The sequence below is a fragment of the Leopardus geoffroyi genome, chromosome C1 (genome assembly GCF_018350155.1).
Source record: "Leopardus geoffroyi isolate Oge1 chromosome C1, O.geoffroyi_Oge1_pat1.0, whole genome shotgun sequence".
NCBI lineage: Eukaryota > Metazoa > Chordata > Mammalia > Carnivora > Felidae > Leopardus > Leopardus geoffroyi.
This window is the reverse complement of record NC_059328.1, coordinates 103,857,617-103,869,764: the sequence shown is the minus strand read 5'-3', so window position 1 is coordinate 103,869,764 and position 12,148 is coordinate 103,857,617. Positions and strand designations below refer to the sequence as shown.

Below are 12,148 nucleotides of genomic sequence, written 5' to 3'. Positions count from 1 at the left end.
ATGGATTGAACAGTAAGCAGAATGTATAAATGATAGATACGTAAATAGAACAGGATCAATAGTTTCTCTTCTCATTGGTTACTTGATGGCAGCAATGAGTATGATCTATAGTTTTTTTTTTTTTTTTTTTATCTTCTTTCATTTGGAAAAGAGAAAAATTTTATTCAACAATATCTGTTGAGCACCTAGCTTGGGCTGAGCACTATGTCAGGTTTTAGGAATGCAATTCTACAAAACGTGTGAGTCCCATCTTTTGGGGCTTCCATTCTGGTAGGGAAGACACCCTAACACAAGGAAACAAACAAAATAATTATGAATTGTGATAAGCGCCAAGGAGGAAACAGATAAGATGCTAACAAAGGTGGAGGAGGGATGTTCCTCAGGATGGGCAGAAAATCCTCTCTGAGGAGGTAATAATGAGGCTGAGATCTGACAGGTGAGACAAAGCCAGCCACTGATGAGCAGAAGAACCCGAATTTCTTCCGGGAAACCCCACAATACAACCGTCCCTGACTTCAGTCTGGGCCAACATTCTTGAAAGACACAGAATTCAAGCAGCATCTAAATAGCACCTAAAACACCACCACTTGGCAATGACTATTATGAAACATACATCCTTTTTCAGTAAAAGCCCCAAAGGACAGAAAAGTCTCTTTACTCAAAAGAAGGGAAGTCTTAATTAAAACAACTAAATAGCATATGTCAACGTTCTGAAAAGCCCTATTTGATGTTGCAACTGTTATTTCCAGGACTGATTCTTATAACATGCCTGGGGCCTTGTAAATTGGGCCCATTCCCTCGAGTCCAGGCTGGTGGGCAGAAGACTGTGTGCAGAGAGCCAGCAGCATGTGGTCCAGAGGAGCCTTGGCATCAGAGGAGTCAGAACAACGCAACATCGAGCACATGGAGAGGGGGGCAGTGAGGAAGGAGGGAGAGTGCATCAGTACGGAAGTGAGGCCACAGGAGTGGTGCAAGATGCCAGGCAGGCACCACGGGGGACATCTGTCAGCTGGCAGCAGGGTAACAGCTGCATCCCAGGGGCTGGGGTACTAGGTGGGCAATGCATCAGGCCAGGGTCTTGAACAGAGTACAAGGTGGGTGCCCATTATCAGAATTACAGTGAGGTGCTAAGGACAGTTATTGATGGTGACACACAAGACTTACTAGATGCCTTCAAAGTCAGAAATCTGAGGAATAACCAATAGTGGGACTCCCAGGCCCCCCATCAAGCATGGTGGTGGGTGGGGAGATGATTTTTGGCATGGTACCTCGTTGGCACCTCTTCAACTACACGGAAGGCTGATGCAGCCCCGGAAAGTCATGGCCAGGAAACAAGGCTTAAGTCCCCTCTGTCCCTTTAACCTAGCTGATTTTCCAAGACTCTGACTCAAGGCCCTATGGATGGGCCACAAGTAATTACTTGCTAACAAGGGTTTCCTCTGAGAGAAACTGAGAGCCTTGCATGAACCCATTCAGGAGAGCTCTTGCCCTGGGCTCCGCAGCCTGGCCAAGCTCAATCCCCCAAGGAAGCAGCTGTGGGTCAAACAGCAGCCCAAATCAGGAAGGGAATCAGGTGGGGTGGAAAGTCCGTGTAGGCCTCCCTGGGGCTTTTCTCAAGTGGACCGAAATACAACCTGGAGGGGTGTAAGCTTACAAAGGTTTGAGGCAAAGTTATACATTTGACAACCAATGTAAAAACCTGTGTAGGGCGTCATTAGCTGGGGAAAAGTCTGTTTAAAGAAAAATCCCCAGGGACGCCTGGGTGGCTCAGCTGGTTGAGCATCTGACTCTTTGATTTCAGCTTAAGTCTTTTTTTTTTTTTATTTTTTTTTTCAACGTTTATTTATTTTTGGGACAGAGAGAGACAGAGCATGAACGGGGGAGGGGCAGAGAGAGAGGGAGACACAGAATCGGAAGCAGGCTCCAGGCTCTGAGCCATCAGCCCAGAGCCTGACGCGGGGCTCGAACTCACGGACCGCGAGATCGTGACCTGGCTGAAGTCGGACGCTTAACCGACTGCGCCACCCAGGCGCCCCTGATTTCAGCTTAAGTCTTGATCTCATGGTTTGTGCATTCCAGCCCTGCACGGGGCTCCACGCTGACAGTGCAGAGAGCCTGCTTGGGATTCTCTCTCCCCCTCTCTCTGCCCCTCCCCTGCTTGCTCTCTCTCTCACACACACAAAATAAATAAACTTTAAGAAAAATAAAATTAAATTAAAAATAAAAAAAATCCCCAAGTTTGTTTGTAAAGCAAACCTAGAATTGTTAAGTGCTGTTTTCCAGGCTCTGTGCTAAGAGAGTTTCTGAATTATCATCTCATCCTTGTAATAGTAATAATCCTGAGGTTGTTTGCCCACCCCCACCCCCCCATCACAGATAAGGAAACAGAAAGATTCAGTAACCTACACAGCTGGCAGGTGTAGAAGTGAGATTCAACCACTCATCTCTTTGTCTACAGCTGCTTCTCCTAAGTGCTTCTCCTATAGTCTTCTGTAAAAAGGCAAGATACAAAACTGTACCCACACCACGATTATGTGTAAAGTAGGTACTTGAAAGGACAAAGGAACTTAAAAGGACAAAGATCTGAAAGAAACAAACAAAAATGAAGGCAGTTGTGCCGGTAGGGTGGATCTGTGGGAGGGCTTTAGTTCTCCTTATTTCTAAACTATTTTAATGTTATCGTGTTATTTTTGCAATTAAAAAATTTAAAATATATTTATATTCAACCTTTGGGCTAAATTTGGTGTTCCCTTGGGGTGACTGCCAGGAGCCGCCTCTCTTCATTTCCGCAGTACTCATGCCTGGGAAAATCTGTCTTTATTTGGGCTCTGAGCGCCACCCTTAAATGGAATAAGGTTAGCAGGAGGCACCCACCCCAAGGTCAGGGCTGCCGACTGCGTGACAGCGGATGGTCTGGTAGCCGCGCCTGGTTATGGCTGAGCATTGGAGTGAGTGTGGGGGCTCCACCCACACCCACGAGCTCTTGCGCCCCCTGTGGGGGCTTGACCGGCACCCAGGAGCGTTTGCGCCCCCTCAGTGCAGTGGGTGTGGTCAGGGCCATGGGCAGGCGCTGTTTGGGCGGCTTGGGAGCGTATCACTAGGAGGGCCCGCAGGTGCTCAGACCTAGTAGGAGAGGAGAATGCTGCCATATTCCAAGGGAGAAGCTGGGTGTGCTAAGCGAGAGGAAAATGGCAGTGAAGGCCTTCAGGGCAAGGCAAGGACCCCCGGAGTGGGAAAGAGCAGGAAAAGCTTCTCAGAGTACCACTTGAAACGGCTGTGAAAGATGATTAAGACTGTATGTTCCAGGAACTACAAGGATCCAGAAGGGGAAGATGAGGCCAGGAGGTGGGAAGGGCACTTGTGGAGATTGGTTGAGAGCGTACCTTTCACTGTCTACGCAATGAGGAGCTACCGAGTTTCTTGGGGCATCTGGAGAGTGGGGTGATCAGCGCTGTACTTGAGGTTGACTAGACGAAGCAGCTTGTCAACGGACTGCAGAGGGGAGCCCCTGGAGGCTGGGAGGCTCCCTTTTGAACCAGGGAGGAAGTGAGACAACATAGAGCCTCAGGCTATGGTTGGTGGCTGGTTAGGTACAGGGTGGGGATAGTGGTAGGAGAAGGAAGTCCGGGATAATGAAGGGGTTTCAGGTCGGTGTGATCATTTATTCATTTATTTCAACAAAATTCACTCTGTTCACTTAGTTAACACAGATATAATGTGGGCCTGCTCTGTGCCTCACATAGTGCCAGGACCTGGGCACCCAGAGAGGAAAATCTGTGGTAAGACAGTGATTATCATGCAGCAGAGGGGTAATGGGTATTTTAGACCCCTTTTTTCGTATCACTTCCGATCTTCTCAGCCTCACCTGCCTCTTGTTCCCAGCTGTGGGTGTGGCCCACAGGCGCCTCTGACCCCTCCCCAGGTTTCCTTTACTGACACAGTGGCAGAACTCTGCTCAGCACCCAGCCCAACAAATGAACCACCAAGAACCGTTGAGTAGTCCGTGCAATAAAGGGCAAACCTCTGACCAGGAGGGGACAGAAGCCCTCCCTCCACCCCTACCCCCACCCTGCTAGTGGTTCCGAGACCTGGCTCTTCTTTTTTAATGTTTCATTTTTATTTTTGAGAGGGGGGGTGAGGGGCAGAGAGAGGGGGATAGAGGATCCGAAGTGGACTCTGCATTGACAGCCGTGAGCTGATGCAGGGCTCGAACTCATGAACCACGAGATTATGACCTCAGCCACAGTTGGAAGCTCAACCAACTGAGCCACCCAGGCACCTCCCAAGACCTGGTTCTTAGGGCTTTTCCAGGATATAGTACTTTAGATTGAACAACCGGTCCCACTTAAGAGTGCCCAGCTTGATAATACATCTATCTACCTATTGGCCCTACCTCCTTCCATGCTTTTCTCCCCCTTGTTTCCCGCTCTTGCTACTAGAACTGTATGCCTTAACAAAGTGTTAGCACATCAGTCTCTGCCTCAGACTTTGCTCCCTGAGGAATCCAGATTGAACCAATGATTCTTACTCGAACTCTAGCTGTCCTCACTCTACCCAAACTTATATAGCATTCGACCAAGTCTGGAACATCAAGGTTAGTAGCAATTCTTCACTTCTAGAACAAGTACAGTATAGGAGTGTAGGTCAAGAATTCTGTCTTTTCTGTTCAGCATTTATAGGGATTCCCATAGTTTCTTTTGTGTTAGTCTTTTTAAAAAAAATGTTTTAACATTTATTTATTTATTATTGAGAGACAGAGTATGAGCAGGAAAGGGGCAGAGAGAGAGGGAGACACAGAATCCAAAGCAGGCTCCAGGCTCTAGGCTCTGAGTTGTCAGCACAGAGTCTGACACAGGGCTCAAACCCACAAACCATGAGATGATGACCTGAGCCGAAGTCGGATGCTTAACCGACTGAGCCACCCTGGTGGCCCTCTTGTGTGCTAGTCTTATCTGCCTGGATAGATCTTACCTCCAAGACCCTGTGCCTCACAGCGTTTAGACAATGTTGGTCAGGCAGAAGATGCCAGAAAACATTTCCAAATTGAATTGAAGTTGTTCTCTTTAATTTTCCTGGATTCCACATTTTTGTCCACTGCCTCACTTTATCTGTAAACTAGTTTCCAAAAGGGCATTTCCTTCCTCTCCTTGTACTGCTTGTGCATGGTAAGATACCACTGATGGAAACTTCCATTTAGTGTGAAAGTGACCATGCTCCAACAGATACAGTGGTTTATCCAAAGAGTTCCCCTTTCCCAAGCAGTGGCTTTAAAGGCTCTGCCTACAAATATCCAAGCTGGTTGCTGCTATTATGCTGGTATGTCCCTCTTTACAGGGCAACCCCACTCTCCCATCCACCCCTACCAACAAATCATGACAACCTCCTAGCTTTGTTCAACTTTTTGGTAGGAAAGGAAGTTAAAGTGTAGGAAGTGTAAGTCTCCTCCCCAGTTAATTGACGACATCACTGTCATTAACTTGTCCTTCTTCCTCCCCATGCCTAAAATATTCTGAAGATTTGGGGAAAATAAAAAAAATTGTGCATGCGCGCGCACACACACACACGTCAGGGTTCCTATCTTAATATTTATAGCAGCCCTTAACCCAAAGGGCTTTCTGGGAGTGGGAGGCAGCCAAAGCGATGGTGGTCTTTCTCTCAGCCTCCTGTGTCAGGTTCAGGCAGGAGACCAGGAGAGGAGGTGTTGAGTTCGGGACAGCCAGGACACTTTAGCTGGTTAGAGAGAGTGAAACACACCCTCTGACAGCTGAGGCTAGGAGCTGTCAAGGCATGGATAGAGCTGCTTGTGTGGCAGCTAAGCTTTCAAAGGGAAACACGTCTGGCTTTCCAAACACTCACCCTTTCTGTTTCCTTTTCTTGGCACCCACTTAGACCGTACCATTCCAAGCCCCCTGCTCATTCCTTCCAACACTTTCTGTCCCCCCTGCTGACCTTCCCTGCCCACCAGCAGAGCAGTGGGCCATGGGCAGTTGGGTTCATACTCATGGCTCGTCTTCCCAACTAAATCCTGAGACGTCAGAGAGTATATATGATATTTCTTTTCTGTCACCATCTATCCCTAGCACATGCATCACAGGATTTTAAAACAGAAAGGAGCCTCTAGCAATCAAATTCAAGTCTTACTTTCCAGGAAACAGAGCCCTAGAGAATGAAGAGTTCTAGAACTTCAGTGCTGAGCAGTCACTCAGCCCAACCTAATTGCTGCTGTGCTCTCTCCCCTGCTGGCCAGTGGTCATCCGGTTTCTTCTGAGCACTTCCACTGGCAAAACAGAAGAGTGGATGGGAGTAGTCAGCCTGGTTTCACAGATCTGGGGTCCGAGCCTAGTTTTCTACTTCCATATAACTTTTTGAGCTCTTGTTCCTCATCTCTGAAATGGGGTGATAGTATCTAACTCATAGGATTGCTGTGAAAAGTAAGCAAATGATTACTTAATAAATGTTAGCTGTTATAATGCCATTTCCCCAGACAATCCAGCCTATCTTCAGATAGCTCTGTTAGCAACTTCTAAGTTTTCTCTTAGTTGAAATCGGTACCCATGGAGTTTCCATCTTGTATGAGCTGCCCTAAGTCATCAAGTGAGTTAGAGTTTAGTGGCAGAGTTGGCACTAGATCAGGCCAGACTGTCTCTGAAATACATGCTGCATGAATGAAAAAAAAAAAAAAAAAAAAAAGCAATTTGTCATGACAAACTGCTGTTATAAGTATTCCCGTAGAAGCTAAGACAACAAAGTGATTTCCACTAGCCCCAGTGCTAGGTAGTGATAGAACCAGTTAAAATCACCTGTGTCCTCTCTAGTCTGGTGCTCTACTCCACCACAGGTATGACTTTGAAGACGTTCTCTTTGCCCCTTCCATCTTCACAGATCAGGGAGGGAGGTATTTGCAGATGCAGACAGATAGCAGTCCACCATGAGATCCCACCCATCTCCCCTGCACACACTTGCTCATGCTAACAAGTTGGTTAAAGGACAGGAAGTTGGCCTGCAAGTATATTGGAAAGACAAGATTAGTCTGTCAGTTCCATAGGGGGTCTTGCATTAAAACTGCAAAAACATTCCACATCCAAAGAGTCTATTCTATAGAGGTAATGGCCCAAAGCATGGGGTACGCCACTGGGAACATCCTGGGGAGTTGAGGGCAGGATGAACACCCTGAGAATCTGAGAAGACTGCCAGAAGGTTGTCTGGAAAAGCCTTTACCAATTCTATGGCAATGCGGTGGATTGAGCACAGACTGAACCTCACACTTTCATTCCACATCACATATAATAGATAGAACATTTAAAAATCAATACATACATAAATCACTAGAAAGAGAAGTCTTCATGGACCAGAAATAAAGTTGTTGCACTAAAAAGGGAGAAGAAAATATATGGAAAGAACCTACAGTCACAGGCAAAGGCTAGAGTGGAGCCTCATGATCCCGGGGAGGAGGAAATACATAAACATCATCAAAACCACAGCTTTAATGCCCAAGCAAGGATAAAGGCCAGTGTTCTTGTTGGTAGCTCCATTATTGGCAGTGGGTCTGAATCAGAATTCCTGAGTAAGATGATATGTAAAAGAGGAAGTTAGAATAACTCTCCCCTCCCTCCTGGAACTGCATGCCAAAATGAGGTACTACCAGTGGCTAAGGAAGAAAAGTCACCTGCATAATACCCAGGCATAAACCTTTATGATGAGTTCAGAGCTTAGTATGACTCCATTTTCTCAGAGCCCAAGTCTTGAGCCAAGCCTCAAACAAAATATATGCTTTGGTGCTTTGCACTGAAATTGTAAAACTGCTCCACAGGGAGGTCATCATAGTACAGGAGTACATATGGGACAAAATGTCATGGAACGGGTAATGAAAAATTGATTGTGGTGATGGACATACAGCCATGTGAATATTCTAAAAGCGACTGAATTATACACTTCAATAGGTGAATTGTATGGTAGATAGGTTATACTGCAAAAAAGCTGTTAAAAATTTCATCGAAGACAAGCTCACAATTCTTAATAAAGCATTTGAGGAAAGGCAGGATAATGATATAGTCATTATATCCAATAAATTGAAAGAAACACATCTGAGAAAAGAGAAATAACAGAGTACTCTGAAAAAGACCTAAAACATGCATGTTTAAAATCCTCAAAGGAATAAAGGATAGAGCAGCATCCACAGAAGAAATACAAGATTCACAAAACAAGAATGTGTAAATATGAAAAAAAAGTATATATCTTAAAAATGAAAAATAGAGCACTGAAATTTAAAAAAAAAGGTCCAAGTTATAGATTGGACAGAGCTGAAGAGGGAATTAGTGAATTGGGACATAGAAGTGATAAAATTTCTTAGAATTTCAGCACAATGTATTAAAAAATAGAAAATCTAAAAAGGAAATTAAAACACATGGAGGCAGTCCAATATAGTCTAATAAAACAGTTTCAGGAGAGACTAAAGAATGACAAAGACACAAAAATTGAAGACAGAATGGTAGATATTTCTAGAACTGAAGGAAGAAATAAGTATTCGGCTTTATAAAACTCATTAAGTGTTAAATATGATAAATCTCCAAACTCCACATTATAGTAAACTATAAAACATAAAAATAATGAAAAATCCCAGAATTTATGGTAGAGATAGATTAACTACAAAAGAACACCAGTGGACTTCTCATCAGCAACAACAGAAATTCTCTGGTGTAATGTAAAGGGAGGAATCCAAAAATTTAGGGAAATAGGAATGTCAGCATGTATTTATCATATAGACCCCACTCATTCACTCCTTACCTTTGTCTCTGAAAAGGGTTCCAAGACATTTCTCTTTGCCACCATATTGAGAAATGCATGCCTTTTAGAGTAAAAACATGACATGACTCTGGATAACTGATGTAATTCTGTAGCAAGATAGAGAAAACTCTCTTTTCCACATGAAAGTTACTTGATGGTGGTGTTTCCTTGTAGAAATAAAATCATTTTTCAGATGAACAGCTGCATACTAAGTGCCAGGGTATGTATTGATCTACAATGTCGAAAAGTCTGTCTGGAACTAAATGTAGCCTCTACCTGACTTGGTTTATGAGAGTCCGCTACTATGCTCCATGATCTGTCTTCTACGTAAGACAAACAAGTAATGTAAATGGGAGTATAGTGAAGATTATCCTCTTTGCCTCTTTCGAGGCTTTATTAGTTCTAATCTCTGTGATTCCACAATAAACAGGGTGCTTTGATCCACCATTTCAGTAGGGTAGCTCCACAGATTCCACTTTCTTCCTACCATGATAGTCCTCACTCTATAGGTCAGGAGGAAACATACAGATTTTTTAGTTATTGAGTATATTTATTCCCAATATATACTCAGGAACATGGGGGGGAAATGGGGTATATTTGTGATCTACTGGGACTACTGTGATATGGACAAAGCCCCAAATTCCATTTATTTCCTTTTTACCATCTTGGTCAAGCCACCTACCTTGATACCCTCAATTAAAAAAATGTCTCTATGGCATGACACCCTCCCCCAAGGCCTCCACTCTGGCTTATGTGTTAGAGTGGTGGTGTGGGTCCTCAGGGTTTAGCTCAGATCCAGTGTTCAATAATCTCTTAAAACATTTGGGTATTTGCTTCCCCCACAGTGTACAGTTAGTTACGTGGGCAATGGCTACAGGAAGGCTGCTTAGGGAAGGCTAGAAAGATTTGTAGTACATACCTGTGATAATACCTCAGGGCACTTTCTCAAGGGTTTTCAGTCTTCCTTTCATTCAGTGAGCTCTGGGTCTTTGAGTTGATGCTGATCTAGATTCTCTACTGCAGTGACTCAAGTCAGGCTTATATTTTCCAGACCTAGAGTTCCTTTGGTTATACAGGTCAAGAAGGAATGTATTGAGCTGCTCCTCTATGTTGTTCCTAGGGATCCATCATCAGCTTAACACAATGATTCCTGTGCGTCAGGAATTATAGGATTATACTCTGGGCTTGATACCCCTTATGGTAGTAACCATGCCCACTCTGCCTTTGATGGTTAAGTGCTGCTATGTTGCCTCTTCTACTTCAGAATCCCATCATCTTCTATGAACTCAGGAGCACGTTTCAATCGCAGCATCTCCCATCTTTAGTCCTAGCTTAAAATAAGCTGGTTTTATGGGGGGTGGGAGGGAGGGGAGGGTGATGGGTATTGAGGAGGGCACTTTTTGGGATGAGCACTGGGTGTTGTATGGAAACCAATTTGACAATAAATTTCATATATTGAAAAGAAAATAAGCTGGTTTATAGATGGATCTGTACAATGTGCTGGCACCAGCAGTAAGGGGACTCCTGTCATGTTACAGCTCTATTTACAGGCTGGAAGGGGTGGCCCTAAGGACTACAGAGGAGAGAAATCCTTCCATTGTACAGAGCTTTAAGTGGTATTTGGTCTGAAAGGAGAGATGACCTGAGATCTGGATCTAAGCCAATTCATGGACAATGACTAATGGTTTGGAAAAATAGTCAAAGACTTGGAAGGGATATGTGACAAAGCATTTTTGGGAAAGAGGCACATGAATGGACAAATCATAATGGGTCCAGGATGTGAAAATGTTTGTTCCATAAGAATGTTCTCCCAAAGATGTCCACAGTGCAGGTATCTTGCTCTATGAATGTCAGCCAGCCTCTTTCCCAGTCACCTCAGTCTTTAATCAGTGAGGTTATGAACATCATCACAATGGCAGGGTTATAATTGTAGATAGGCTACAATATGCATTTTCCTTCGCAGAGGCTGACCTGGCCACCATTGCTGCTGAGTATCTAACTTCCCAGAAGCAGTGACTAACCTTGAACCCCCAGTATGGTATCATGACCTAGAGGTACAAAACTGTCACCTGCCTGGAAGGGTGACTACATTAAATCCTTTTATTGTGGAGTGAACGGTAACTTGGTTCTCACTGAAATAGATGTTTTTATCTGGATATGCATTTTTGTCTTTGCGTACCATGATGTGGGAACACCATTTAAGGGCTTAACGAATGCCTGATTCAGCGTCATGAACTCTTATATGAAGTTGTTTCTAGCATTATGGTAACGCTAGTTTGTGCAACCCCGCCCCCTCAATGGTGGTTTAACACAATCTGTATTTCTTGATCATGTAATTGTCCAACGTACATGTTTCATATGGTTGGGTTTCAAGCATTCCTTAATGTGGTGTTTAGGGGCCATCTTGTGGCTCCACTATTCCCTAGAAACTCAGAGTTTTCAACATTCATATGGCAGACAGGAGAAGAAAATGTGGATATTCCCCATTAGCTTCTTAAAAGTCCCAGCTTGGAAGTGACACACATCATTTCTACTCACATTCCATTGGTGGTAGCGAGTTATATGGATGTAAGGGATGCTAGGAAATGTAGTCTACCCCAATATCAATTGTATATTATATGAATATTGGATAGACAGCTAGTCATCTAGGTCTAATGTTATCAGCCTGCTAAGGAGGTAGACTGGTCATTAAATATTACTGCACACCTGTCTTCTCATACTTACACTCTTAGTACACACACACACCTCCAAAATCCCACTCAGTCACTATATCCAGCTCAAAGACCAGGATCTCTGGGTGATGTACAGTTAGCTCTAGCAAGTCTAGATGTAGCCCCCTGTGGTCCAGACCTATGAACACAAAGACAAGTATCATCTCTCCACTAACCACCAGTCAAAACACGATATGGAGGTAGGAACAGGAAAGCCATAATAAAATTCCATTCAGAAAAAGGAATAATGGGACTACAAGGCAGTCACTTATCCGCAGCAACGATACAATCTTTCTGGATAGACACAGTGAAGACTGTTCCAGTGTGAGGGTGAAATTCTCCGACTAGACCTTAATCCTGATCTCTGAAGGAATTTCCTTGTCCACTGTTCTCTCTGGTGCCAGACTATACCGTTGGAATATGGGTCCATGCCCAATTTCCCCCATGGCCTTCTCTGAAGTGAGCTTTGCTGACTTGGCCATCCTTGGGACTATATAATTTACAGCCTGCTTCCAGCCAATGCAAATTTAAAGGCCTGAGAACTGTTTTATATTACAAGGTGTTTTTGGTGGTGGGGGGGGGGCAGCAGGGTTGTTTTGTTTTTGTTTCTGCTTTTCGAATCAGGATCATGATTTCTCTGACAACAGAGCTCT

At 44.3% G+C, this 12,148-nt stretch overlaps 1 long non-coding RNA gene across 9 annotated transcripts in view; it reads right to left on the bottom strand.

Annotated features, from left to right (window-relative positions):
• Positions 1 to 12,148, bottom strand: part of LOC123598589 — a 100,337-nt gene that overhangs the window by 41,195 nt on the left and 46,994 nt on the right. Inside the window, exons 2-3 of one of the 9 annotated variants that reach the window (XR_006712714.1) lie at positions 9,704 to 9,934; positions 8,785 to 8,951 (exon numbers count right to left, since the gene is read on the bottom strand). The exons of 6 other annotated variants lie outside the window; for them this stretch is intronic. This is a non-coding gene — a long non-coding RNA (uncharacterized LOC123598589). Of the gene's footprint in view, positions 1 to 8,784; positions 9,935 to 12,148 lie in introns of all 9 variants that reach the window. 2 more of the 9 variants (XR_006712717.1, XR_006712710.1) reach the window with 2 other exon arrangements.